Here is a 12,500-nt window from a genome sequence, read left to right as displayed (position 1 = left end):
GAGGAAAGACAATTCACGGGAGCACTCGTCACCAGCCCAGTACTACCCTCCATGTCGAACAGTAAACCGCGACTCCCATTTGAACGCCGCTAGCTGCCAGGGCAGTGGAGAAGCCGTGAGGCCGCCCCACAGCAGCGCCAGGCCGGCGCGAGCTACACCGTCGCGAGGCCGGCGCGAGCTACACCGGCGCGAGGCCGGCGCGAGCTACACCTAGCCGAGTGCTTACATCGTCCACTGCCTACTGCGTACGTGTGTACACACGTATTCTGCGTGCGTGCGGCGGCGACGACGACGTTCGCGAGGAGCTAAGGATATAACTCCAAAAAATGTAATTAAAATTATCTGTGGCCGGACCATATGTGACGCCAACGAGGCATCCGAAGGCACTCTTCTGTGGCCACATAAATTACCAGCCTAGTGTAATGCGGCTGCAAGAGCGGACCGGCTACCCGCAAAAAAAAAAAAAAAAAAAAAAAAAAAAAAAAAAAAAAAAAATATTCATAAGATAAATGTTAAATTAATTACAAGAAATCGTGGTGTGTAAGCAGCTAACTACTGGGCAAATCGACAACCACAACAAGTTTTGCTACCAGCGGAATATCTGATCACTGCAGAATATTAACCCATTTCAGGCTGTGTTTTAATTAATTTTAGGTGGGCCGATCCCGGCGGTACTGCAATGCCGGGCCAACCCGCGACAGAGGTGGAGCAAGCCCCTAGCACTCCGTCATGAGCCAAAAATGAGTTTAATATTCTGGTCCTGCGATGCAGGACGTATCAGATATTAAGCTGATAAGAACAGATACTACACTTTTTTTTTTTTTTTTTTTTTTTAAATGGGCCTCCTTCCTCCCCTACAGCCCTACCTTGTCCTCTCCAAAATTGCCGCCATCCTAGAGTGTCGACGCAGCACGCACAGGGTGCATTGAGTAGCAAGACTTGTTGCCAGGAACGAAATTAAAAGCGAGGGCATACTCTGCTATGCCGCAGTGGGCGACGACACGTGACTCAGAAAGACACCTCGCTCTGTAGGTGTGAAGAAATAGTGAGTGGAGAACCAAAAAGGAAGAAGGAAAGAAAGATAGAAATGAAAGGAAATTAAAAACGGGACGGCAGCACACACAAGTGAAAATGAAACTGGCGAGATAATCCCATCGCCTAGATAATTAACTAAGGATAAGCTTCTAAGAGTGATTGCGTGATTCCTATTTTTCCAATAAAGTTTTCGCAATAATTGTTCCAATTGCGAATCTGAGGTCAGTCAAGTCAAAGATCGGTGCAAACACCAGGGGCAAGCCCGGGCAATGCCTGGACAAGGCGCCCTAGGCAACCTGGAACACCGTTTGATATCCATGGATCATTGCAACTTTCAAATACCGGGAAAAAGTGGTCGTATAGTTTCGAGCAGATTCCACCACTCGATGCTGGCTCCACAGGTAGTCCATGTAAGAGACAGCATCGGCGAGGGAAAGGTCGTAGATCGTGAAAATGGTGTGGCCCAAGAGCCACACCATTGCGTTACGCCTTGGTCGGGGTAGTGTTTGAAGATCAGGTGTAAGGAACCAGTCGGTGGATACATTTGCTGGCGTCGTCCCACCGATCAGCGCTATGAGTACACGTGCAAGGGTCCACACTTCTGTGACGTGGGGGCAGAGGAGGCGATGCTCCCTGGTGTCAACGTCACCACAGCGGCCGCAAGCAGCCGAGGGCCGTAGGCGGATGGCCGCCAGGCGATGGTTAGTGGGGATTAAATTGTTGACGACACGGTACCATAGCGCTGAAACTGCCGTGGGAAGGGCTGAGTTGTTAATATTAGCCCAAACTTGGCGCCAGATGACCGACGGTCGTCTGTCCTCTAATTTATGGGGCTTGGGCTGGCCTCGGAGTGCCTGGTAAAGGCGCTTCGACGTGCGTGCCTTGTCAGTGGCCACTGCGAGGACATAACTGCGGTGGAAGTAATAGTCTCTGACCGTCGTCAGCCGGATCGGAATATGCATCAAACAGACCGGTGCACGCGCCGAGTGTGGACGATAACGGTCGAAGAGGACCGCTGTAGTCCCACCGGGGTCGGCGTCGCGCAAAGCGGCGACACGGTGAATCAGAAGGGCCGCACATTTCCGGGAAAAGTCAATGAGGCCAAGGCCGCCATCGACCTTCGGCAGTGTACAGGTCAGCGCATCAACCTTGAACAGCGCATGCCGCCACAAGAGCCAATATACTGCTTGGGAGATGGCTCGGCCGATCTGCTTCGGCAGCGTAAGGAGTTGGGCGACATACCATGCTCGTGAGAGGAGATAACCATTAATAAGCTGGATGCGTTGATGGAGGTCGAGCCGTCGATCAGCGTGGCTCACGCAAAGGCCCCTGATGCGTGTGAGAAGCCGCCGCCACGTGAGGGTTAACATACGCTGCGGACAGGCAGTCACCTCAAGACCCAAGATACGCTGTTCCCCTACAACTCGGTACCAGGGGCGTTCGACGATCAAAGATCGTGGCCCTAGCGGGAGTAACACAGTCTTGTTGGGATTTAACTGAGCACCGGAGGCCCGTTCATAAACATCGAGAATGCGGCGAACGGAATCGATGTCCCTTGCGTTAGCAACGAACACACCAACGTCATCGGCGTAGGCCGCACAGCGGAAGGTGACGCCTGGGAGAACGACACCGTCGACCAACCGGCCAATGTCACGCAGCATGGGGTCCAGCGCTAAGGCAAACAAATACATCGACAAGGGACACCCCTGTCGAACTGACCGTTTGATGGGAATGGGGCGCGACCGGCAACCGTTCACCACGATAGTGGAATTCGCCCCATCCAAGAAGTTCCGGATGATGCGTATGAAGCGCTCCCCAAAACCCATCCGCGACATAACGCCCAGCAGGTAAGGGTGCGAGACCCTGTCAAAGGCACCGGCAAAGTCCAAGGAAAGAATGGCAGCCGGGGTGCGAGTGTCAGCGGTGAGCAAGACAGCATCGCGGTACAGGGAAGCGGCGGTGAAGATGTTCCGACGCGAAACGCCACAGGATTGAGTGGGGCAAAGTACCTTAGTCATCGCCTGTTTGAGACGAGAGGCCACGCATCGTGCCACCAACTTATAGTCAGTGTTAAGGACAGTGATAGGACGCAGGTCTTGAGCTCGGCAGTGACCAGTCACCTTTGGAATAAGGGCAATACGTCCAGATAAAAAGTCGGCGGGTAAGTCGCATCCAGCAAAAATCTCCTCGCACATTGTGCAGAAACGGTCGCCGAGCAGGTCCCAAAATTGTTGGTAGAACTCATAAGGGAGACCGTCGGGGCCAGGTGACTTGCGTCCCGGACAGGCACGGAGGACAAATGTGAGGTCAGCGAGTGTCAGGGGCTCGGTTAAAGAGTCGCGGTCATGATGATCCAAAGAAGTTGGCACCCCACTGACAAGTGCACGTTGGGCGGCGACGTCGACCTCAACATCCTGGAAGAGGTGCATGAAATGGTCCGTCAGGTGTTGGAGGACGTCACGGGTGTCCGTGATACGCGCACCATCGTCTGTCTTAAGGCGCAGAATGGTGTTCTTCTTGGCACGAGTTCGTTCAGATGCAAGGTGATAAATGGATGGCTCCTCGCCTTCAATCAGGGATGCAGAACGACACCGCACCACCATACCGTCGGCTTTCTCCCGAGAGAAGCGAAGGATTTGCGCCTTAATTTTGTTGAGGCGCATGTGGAGCTGATCGTACCTGTCAGCAGGAAGAGTCAGGGCGTCAGTGAGACACTGCTGATAGAAGGCCAACGTGCTACGTTTCCAGTGGGCGACGTCGCGACTATATTGCCGGATAACACGTCGCAGCCGGGGCTTCGCACAACGGAGCCACCAAACCACCGTGGTAGGGTACCGGGAAGTGTCCACGAGACAATCCTGCCACGTTTTCGTGACGAGAGCACGAAGTTCGGGCAGGGATAGATGAAGGGTATTCATCTTCCAAGAGGTGCCACGAGGAACCGGGACGGGACCCGCGATACGCAAGGAACACGAGTACGCACAGTGGTCACTAAAGGCCACGGGTATGACTTGGACGGCACAAAGGGCGGGAGTCAAATCAGCCGAGACATAAACACGATCAATACGGCTGGCTCCAGTGGGATAGATGTGGGTAAATTGCGTGTAGGCGGGATGGAAGTGGCGCCATGTGTCAGTAAGGTCAGCCGCCCGAAGGAGTGAAGCAAGCGCTTCACACCGCATAGGCGTCGGGACCTGGTCAACGTCGGCCACCACACAGTTGAAGTCTCCGCCAAAGACGATAGGGCGACGAGCTGCTAAGAAAGGGGGGAGATCAGACTGAAAAAGTGTTGTTCTGCCATGCCTGTGGTTAGCACCGGAAGGAGCATAGACATTTAGAAAAAGGACATCTTGAAGGATACATGCAAGAACGCGACCGTTGGGTAGCGTGGTAACGTGGGATGGAATAAACTCTGATCGGTAGAGCAAAGCAGTACCCCGCCGGGCGTCAGGGTCAACGTTATACAGTGCCTCATAACCAGCAAGGTCAGATAGAAAAGGGGCACAAACTTCCTGGAGAAAGACCACATCAAACGCACCAAGGCGGAGAAAGTCCTTCAGAGATCGAAGTTTGACCGGGTTGGAGATGGAGTTGATATTGATCGTTAAAAGGGAGAGGGCTCCCGGCGGACGGTCAAAGGCAGGCATGGGAGAGCAACACAGAGTAGACAACGGCAGATAGGGTCACAGCCGTAGGGAAGCAGGTGTGGAAATATCCACACCAGAACCCAGCGATATCACCCCGGATGTGAGAAACAAATACCAAGCAGCTCATGTGGGGAAAGACCCACTCAATCACGCATGTCATCGCCCTCGTCGTCAGCCCAGTTCAGGCCTCCCCCATCGGCAGGATAGTCTAAGCCAGGCGGCGCAGACGCGTCGGACACAGTAGGGTGTGAAAGGGTGCGAGTACGCTGCATTGGCTGGTCGCTACCCTGGTCATGTTTCCGTTTTGCAGGGATCGCTCCCCGATCTCGCGAGGAACTGATAAGAGCCTCTAGTTGCCGAGCAGTTTGCCGCATACCGCCCGAGCGGTCACCGGAAACAGAGCGGGAAACTGAGGAGGCCTGAGAGTCAGCCTCACCGCCGCTCTCAGGAGGACGTAAACCGTCCGCTTCCTCCGCCGGCTGGTCCGGGTTCGCCTTCTTGCGCCGATGACGACGGCGGGGGGACTTAGCGTCATCTGCCGGGATGGGCGGGGTAGGAAGAACGACCTCCATCTGTTCGACAGCGACCACATCACTCGCCATAGCAGGCACATCAGACGCCGCCGGCGGTACCGCCACAACGGGCGTCTGGTCCGGGACGGGTCCGTCAGCCGGTGCACTGGGTGCCGGTTGCACTGCTTCTGGCGGGGGCGACACGTCAGGTCGCTCAGCGGGACGGTGGGCAGCGCCCGCCACTACCTCGCTGAGGAGAGGCACAAGGTCGGTACCAGCAGCGCGTTCCCGCGGCAGTTGTACAGGACGCCGGCGCGGGCAGTCCACGCGGAGATGCTCCGTCGATTGACAAAGGGAGCAAGTTTGCGGTTGCCCAATATAGGTGACCTGGGCCCTGGTACTCGCAACATTTATATACGACGGGATGTGCTGGCGGAGGTCCATGCGGACACTACGAACGCCGCTGTTGCCCTGGAAACGGTAGGCACTTCCCCACTTCTCATTCGTGATGCTGAGTACCGTGCCATACCGCGACAGGACACGGCCGATTACGTCATTGGGACACTCAGGGGGTACGTTAAATACCCGCACAGTCCGTATCCCAAAGCCAGATGGCACTATATGCACTGTTCCGACAGTTCCATCGAAGTAGCGGAACGGATGTTCGCCCGCGAGTGCCAGGCCATACTTTTCGTATTTCTCTTGGTCGAGAAATTTCACGAATAACGAGAATAAGACAAAATCCAGTTGAAAGGTGTCGACGTCATTTTCCGGTACTTTCAGATCACCAAATATCCATTCCTGTATTTCAAAGGCCGTAGGCCGTCTCGCTGCTCTGTCGAATACGCATTGAATGCTGTTCGACCGGTTCGACATATTCACCGCAAAAATATCAACGCTGGAAAAACCAAGAACAAACGAAACGACCACGAAACGCGACTCGCGACCCGCTACAGAGCACAACGGACCGCTCCGACCGCGGGGTGCTTCTTAGCCAAAAGGCCGAGAAGCGATAAGGAAAAACCGCAGCCGAAGGGCCTAAATGCTTGCAGCGTGTGCGCTCCACATGTGGGAGTGACACACGGTGGTACGGGCCGATATGGCAACTGGCGACCGTCGAAAACACCGCAAAAGCAAGTGCTGGAGGAAAGACAATTCACGGGAGCACTCGTCACCAGCCCAGTACTACCCTCCATGTCGAACAGTAAACCGCGACTCCCATTTGAACGCCGCTAGCTGCCAGGGCAGTGGAGAAGCCGTGAGGCCGCCCCACAGCAGCGCCAGGCCGGCGCGAGCTACACCGTCGCGAGGCCGGCGCGAGCTACACCGGCGCGAGGCCGGCGCGAGCTACACCTAGCCGAGTGCTTACATCGTCCACTGCCTACTGCGTACGTGTGTACACACGTATTCTGCGTGCGTGCGGCGGCGACGACGACGTTCGCGAGGAGCTAAGGATATAACTCCAAAAAATGTAATTAAAATTATCTGTGGCCGGACCATATGTGACGCCAACGAGGCATCCGAAGGCACTCTTCTGTGGCCACATAAATTACCAGCCTAGTGTAATGCGGCTGCAAGAGCGGACCGGCTACCCGCAAAAAAAAAAAAAAAAAAAAAAAAAAAAAAAAAAAAAAAAAAAAAATATTCATAAGATAAATGTTAAATTAATTACAAGAAATCGTGGTGTGTAAGCAGCTAACTACTGGGCAAATCGACAACCACAACAAGTTTTGCTACCAGCGGAATATCTGATCACTGCAGAATATTAACCCATTTCAGGCTGTGTTTTAATTAATTTTAGGTGGGCCGATCCCGGCGGTACTGCAATGCCGGGCCAACCCGCGACAGAGGTGGAGCAAGCCCCTAGCACTCCGTCATGAGCCAAAAATGAGTTTAATATTCTGGTCCTGCGATGCAGGACGTATCAGATATTAAGCTGATAAGAACAGATACTACACTTTGATCTTAGCCAAAAGGCCGAGAAGCGATAAGGAAAAACCGCAGCCGAAGGGCCTAAATGCTTGCAGCGTGTGCGCTCCACATGTGGGAGTGACACACGGTGGTACGGGCCGATATGGCAACTGGCGACCGTCGAAAACACCGCAAAAGCAAGTGCTGGAGGAAAGACAATTCACGGGAGCACTCGTCACCAGCCCAGTACTACCCTCCATGTCGAACAGTAAACCGCGACTCCCATTTGAACGCCGCTAGCTGCCAGGGCAGTGGAGAAGCCGTGAGGCCGCCCCACAGCAGCGCCAGGCCGGCGCGAGCTACACCGTCGCGAGGCCGGCGCGAGCTACACCGGCGCGAGGCCGGCGCGAGCTACACCTAGCCGAGTGCTTACATCGTCCACTGCCTACTGCGTACGTGTGTACACACGTATTCTGCGTGCGTGCGGCGGCGACGACGACGTTCGCGAGGAGCTAAGGATATAACTCCAAAAAATGTAATTAAAATTATCTGTGGCCGGACCATATGTGACGCCAACGAGGCATCCGAAGGCACTCTTCTGTGGCCACATAAATTACCAGCCTAGTGTAATGCGGCTGCAAGAGCGGACCGGCTACCCGCAAAAAAAAAAAAAAAAAAAAAAAAAAAAAAAAAAAAAAAAAAAAAATATTCATAAGATAAATGTTAAATTAATTACAAGAAATCGTGGTGTGTAAGCAGCTAACTACTGGGCAAATCGACAACCACAACAAGTTTTGCTACCAGCGGAATATCTGATCACTGCAGAATATTAACCCATTTCAGGCTGTGTTTTAATTAATTTTAGGTGGGCCGATCCCGGCGGTACTGCAATGCCGGGCCAACCCGCGACAGAGGTGGAGCAAGCCCCTAGCACTCCGTCATGAGCCAAAAATGAGTTTAATATTCTGGTCCTGCGATGCAGGACGTATCAGATATTAAGCTGATAAGAACAGATACTACACTTTTTTTTTTTTTTTTTTTTTTTAAATGGGCCTCCTTCCTCCCCTACAGCCCTACCTTGTCCTCTCCAAAATTGCCGCCATCCTAGAGTGTCGACGCAGCACGCACAGGGTGCATTGAGTAGCAAGACTTGTTGCCAGGAACGAAATTAAAAGCGAGGGCATACTCTGCTATGCCGCAGTGGGCGACGACACGTGACTCAGAAAGACACCTCGCTCTGTAGGTGTGAAGAAATAGTGAGTGGAGAACCAAAAAGGAAGAAGGAAAGAAAGATAGAAATGAAAGGAAATTAAAAACGGGACGGCAGCACACACAAGTGAAAATGAAACTGGCGAGATAATCCCATCGCCTAGATAATTAACTAAGGATAAGCTTCTAAGAGTGATTGCGTGATTCCTATTTTTCCAATAAAGTTTTCGCAATAATTGTTCCAATTGCGAATCTGAGGTCAGTCAAGTCAAAGATCGGTGCAAACACCAGGGGCAAGCCCGGGCAATGCCTGGACAAGGCGCCCTAGGCAACCTGGAACACCGTTTGATATCCATGGATCATTGCAACTTTCAAATACCGGGAAAAAGTGGTCGTATAGTTTCGAGCAGATTCCACCACTCGATGCTGGCTCCACAGGTAGTCCATGTAAGAGACAGCATCGGCGAGGGAAAGGTCGTAGATCGTGAAAATGGTGTGGCCCAAGAGCCACACCATTGCGTTACGCCTTGGTCGGGGTAGTGTTTGAAGATCAGGTGTAAGGAACCAGTCGGTGGATACATTTGCTGGCGTCGTCCCACCGATCAGCGCTATGAGTACACGTGCAAGGGTCCACACTTCTGTGACGTGGGGGCAGAGGAGGCGATGCTCCCTGGTGTCAACGTCACCACAGCGGCCGCAAGCAGCCGAGGGCCGTAGGCGGATGGCCGCCAGGCGATGGTTAGTGGGGATTAAATTGTTGACGACACGGTACCATAGCGCTGAAACTGCCGTGGGAAGGGCTGAGTTGTTAATATTAGCCCAAACTTGGCGCCAGATGACCGACGGTCGTCTGTCCTCTAATTTATGGGGCTTGGGCTGGCCTCGGAGTGCCTGGTAAAGGCGCTTCGACGTGCGTGCCTTGTCAGTGGCCACTGCGAGGACATAACTGCGGTGGAAGTAATAGTCTCTGACCGTCGTCAGCCGGATCGGAATATGCATCAAACAGACCGGTGCACGCGCCGAGTGTGGACGATAACGGTCGAAGAGGACCGCTGTAGTCCCACCGGGGTCGGCGTCGCGCAAAGCGGCGACACGGTGAATCAGAAGGGCCGCACATTTCCGGGAAAAGTCAATGAGGCCAAGGCCGCCATCGACCTTCGGCAGTGTACAGGTCAGCGCATCAACCTTGAACAGCGCATGCCGCCACAAGAGCCAATATACTGCTTGGGAGATGGCTCGGCCGATCTGCTTCGGCAGCGTAAGGAGTTGGGCGACATACCATGCTCGTGAGAGGAGATAACCATTAATAAGCTGGATGCGTTGATGGAGGTCGAGCCGTCGATCAGCGTGGCTCACGCAAAGGCCCCTGATGCGTGTGAGAAGCCGCCGCCACGTGAGGGTTAACATACGCTGCGGACAGGCAGTCACCTCAAGACCCAAGATACGCTGTTCCCCTACAACTCGGTACCAGGGGCGTTCGACGATCAAAGATCGTGGCCCTAGCGGGAGTAACACAGTCTTGTTGGGATTTAACTGAGCACCGGAGGCCCGTTCATAAACATCGAGAATGCGGCGAACGGAATCGATGTCCCTTGCGTTAGCAACGAACACACCAACGTCATCGGCGTAGGCCGCACAGCGGAAGGTGACGCCTGGGAGAACGACACCGTCGACCAACCGGCCAATGTCACGCAGCATGGGGTCCAGCGCTAAGGCAAACAAATACATCGACAAGGGACACCCCTGTCGAACTGACCGTTTGATGGGAATGGGGCGCGACCGGCAACCGTTCACCACGATAGTGGAATTCGCCCCATCCAAGAAGTTCCGGATGATGCGTATGAAGCGCTCCCCAAAACCCATCCGCGACATAACGCCCAGCAGGTAAGGGTGCGAGACCCTGTCAAAGGCACCGGCAAAGTCCAAGGAAAGAATGGCAGCCGGGGTGCGAGTGTCAGCGGTGAGCAAGACAGCATCGCGGTACAGGGAAGCGGCGGTGAAGATGTTCCGACGCGAAACGCCACAGGATTGAGTGGGGCAAAGTACCTTAGTCATCGCCTGTTTGAGACGAGAGGCCACGCATCGTGCCACCAACTTATAGTCAGTGTTAAGGACAGTGATAGGACGCAGGTCTTGAGCTCGGCAGTGACCAGTCACCTTTGGAATAAGGGCAATACGTCCAGATAAAAAGTCGGCGGGTAAGTCGCATCCAGCAAAAATCTCCTCGCACATTGTGCAGAAACGGTCGCCGAGCAGGTCCCAAAATTGTTGGTAGAACTCATAAGGGAGACCGTCGGGGCCAGGTGACTTGCGTCCCGGACAGGCACGGAGGACAAATGTGAGGTCAGCGAGTGTCAGGGGCTCGGTTAAAGAGTCGCGGTCATGATGATCCAAAGAAGTTGGCACCCCACTGACAAGTGCACGTTGGGCGGCGACGTCGACCTCAACATCCTGGAAGAGGTGCATGAAATGGTCCGTCAGGTGTTGGAGGACGTCACGGGTGTCCGTGATACGCGCACCATCGTCTGTCTTAAGGCGCAGAATGGTGTTCTTCTTGGCACGAGTTCGTTCAGATGCAAGGTGATAAATGGATGGCTCCTCGCCTTCAATCAGGGATGCAGAACGACACCGCACCACCATACCGTCGGCTTTCTCCCGAGAGAAGCGAAGGATTTGCGCCTTAATTTTGTTGAGGCGCATGTGGAGCTGATCGTACCTGTCAGCAGGAAGAGTCAGGGCGTCAGTGAGACACTGCTGATAGAAGGCCAACGTGCTACGTTTCCAGTGGGCGACGTCGCGACTATATTGCCGGATAACACGTCGCAGCCGGGGCTTCGCACAACGGAGCCACCAAACCACCGTGGTAGGGTACCGGGAAGTGTCCACGAGACAATCCTGCCACGTTTTCGTGACGAGAGCACGAAGTTCGGGCAGGGATAGATGAAGGGTATTCATCTTCCAAGAGGTGCCACGAGGAACCGGGACGGGACCCGCGATACGCAAGGAACACGAGTACGCACAGTGGTCACTAAAGGCCACGGGTATGACTTGGACGGCACAAAGGGCGGGAGTCAAATCAGCCGAGACATAAACACGATCAATACGGCTGGCTCCAGTGGGATAGATGTGGGTAAATTGCGTGTAGGCGGGATGGAAGTGGCGCCATGTGTCAGTAAGGTCAGCCGCCCGAAGGAGTGAAGCAAGCGCTTCACACCGCATAGGCGTCGGGACCTGGTCAACGTCGGCCACCACACAGTTGAAGTCTCCGCCAAAGACGATAGGGCGACGAGCTGCTAAGAAAGGGGGGAGATCAGACTGAAAAAGTGTTGTTCTGCCATGCCTGTGGTTAGCACCGGAAGGAGCATAGACATTTAGAAAAAGGACATCTTGAAGGATACATGCAAGAACGCGACCGTTGGGTAGCGTGGTAACGTGGGATGGAATAAACTCTGATCGGTAGAGCAAAGCAGTACCCCGCCGGGCGTCAGGGTCAACGTTATACAGTGCCTCATAACCAGCAAGGTCAGATAGAAAAGGGGCACAAACTTCCTGGAGAAAGACCACATCAAACGCACCAAGGCGGAGAAAGTCCTTCAGAGATCGAAGTTTGACCGGGTTGGAGATGGAGTTGATATTGATCGTTAAAAGGGAGAGGGCTCCCGGCGGACGGTCAAAGGCAGGCATGGGAGAGCAACACAGAGTAGACAACGGCAGATAGGGTCACAGCCGTAGGGAAGCAGGTGTGGAAATATCCACACCAGAACCCAGCGATATCACCCCGGATGTGAGAAACAAATACCAAGCAGCTCATGTGGGGAAAGACCCACTCAATCACGCATGTCATCGCCCTCGTCGTCAGCCCAGTTCAGGCCTCCCCCATCGGCAGGATAGTCTAAGCCAGGCGGCGCAGACGCGTCGGACACAGTAGGGTGTGAAAGGGTGCGAGTACGCTGCATTGGCTGGTCGCTACCCTGGTCATGTTTCCGTTTTGCAGGGATCGCTCCCCGATCTCGCGAGGAACTGATAAGAGCCTCTAGTTGCCGAGCAGTTTGCCGCATACCGCCCGAGCGGTCACCGGAAACAGAGCGGGAAACTGAGGAGGCCTGAGAGTCAGCCTCACCGCCGCTCTCAGGAGGACGTAAACCGTCCGCTTCCTCCGCCGGCTGGTCCGGGTTCGCCTTCTTGC

At 54.2% G+C, this 12,500-nt stretch overlaps 3 non-coding genes across 3 annotated transcripts; all 3 read right to left on the bottom strand.

Annotated features, from left to right (window-relative positions):
• Nucleotides 1–649: 649 nt before the first annotated feature.
• LOC124719026 lies at nt 650–843 on the bottom strand. The gene has a single exon (XR_007005972.1). It is a non-coding gene; the product is annotated as a U2 spliceosomal RNA (small nuclear RNA).
• Nucleotides 844–6,990: 6,147 nt separating this feature from the next.
• Nucleotides 6,991–7,183, bottom strand: LOC124718078. Its single transcript, XR_007005837.1, has one exon. It is a non-coding gene; the product is annotated as a U2 spliceosomal RNA (small nuclear RNA).
• Nucleotides 7,184–7,965: 782 nt separating this feature from the next.
• Nucleotides 7,966–8,159, bottom strand: LOC124719015. The gene has a single exon (XR_007005970.1). It is a non-coding gene; the product is annotated as a U2 spliceosomal RNA (small nuclear RNA).
• Nucleotides 8,160–12,500: the final 4,341 nt, after the last annotated feature.

The sequence above is a fragment of the Schistocerca piceifrons genome, chromosome 1 (genome assembly GCF_021461385.2).
Source record: "Schistocerca piceifrons isolate TAMUIC-IGC-003096 chromosome 1, iqSchPice1.1, whole genome shotgun sequence".
Taxonomy (NCBI): domain Eukaryota; kingdom Metazoa; phylum Arthropoda; class Insecta; order Orthoptera; family Acrididae; genus Schistocerca; species Schistocerca piceifrons.
Note: the sequence above shows the minus strand (reverse complement) of the source record. Positions and strands in the feature narration are given on the sequence as shown.